The sequence below is a fragment of the Mesitornis unicolor genome, unplaced genomic scaffold, assembly GCF_000695765.1.
Source record: "Mesitornis unicolor isolate BGI_N332 unplaced genomic scaffold, ASM69576v1 scaffold33076, whole genome shotgun sequence".
NCBI classification, from domain to species: Eukaryota; Metazoa; Chordata; class Aves; order Mesitornithiformes; family Mesitornithidae; genus Mesitornis; species Mesitornis unicolor.
Window position 1 is genome coordinate 6,334 of NW_010193522.1, and position 314 is coordinate 6,647.

A 314-nucleotide genomic window follows, 5' to 3' on the forward strand; every position below is an offset into this window, starting at 1 on the left:
CGTTTGTCCAGGGGCGCCCTGGGCCCCCACCACGGCCGTGAAACGGGCCAGCACGGCCAGGATGTCCTGAAACTGGGCAACGGGAGGGGGTTGAGAGGCTGCGGAAGCTGCTGCAGGGTGGCACTACAGGAGAGGGCCCCCTGTACTCACCTGCCCCGTGGTGGCCAGCACACCCCGCAGGTAGTCACCGAAGCCGCGGAGGCTCCGTAGGCGTCAGGCCAGGCGCTCCCTGTGCCGCAGCAGCCCCTTGAGCTCCTGGCACAGGCGGTCGGCCTTGGCCTCCTGCTCCGCCGCCCGCACCTGCTCCTCCTCTG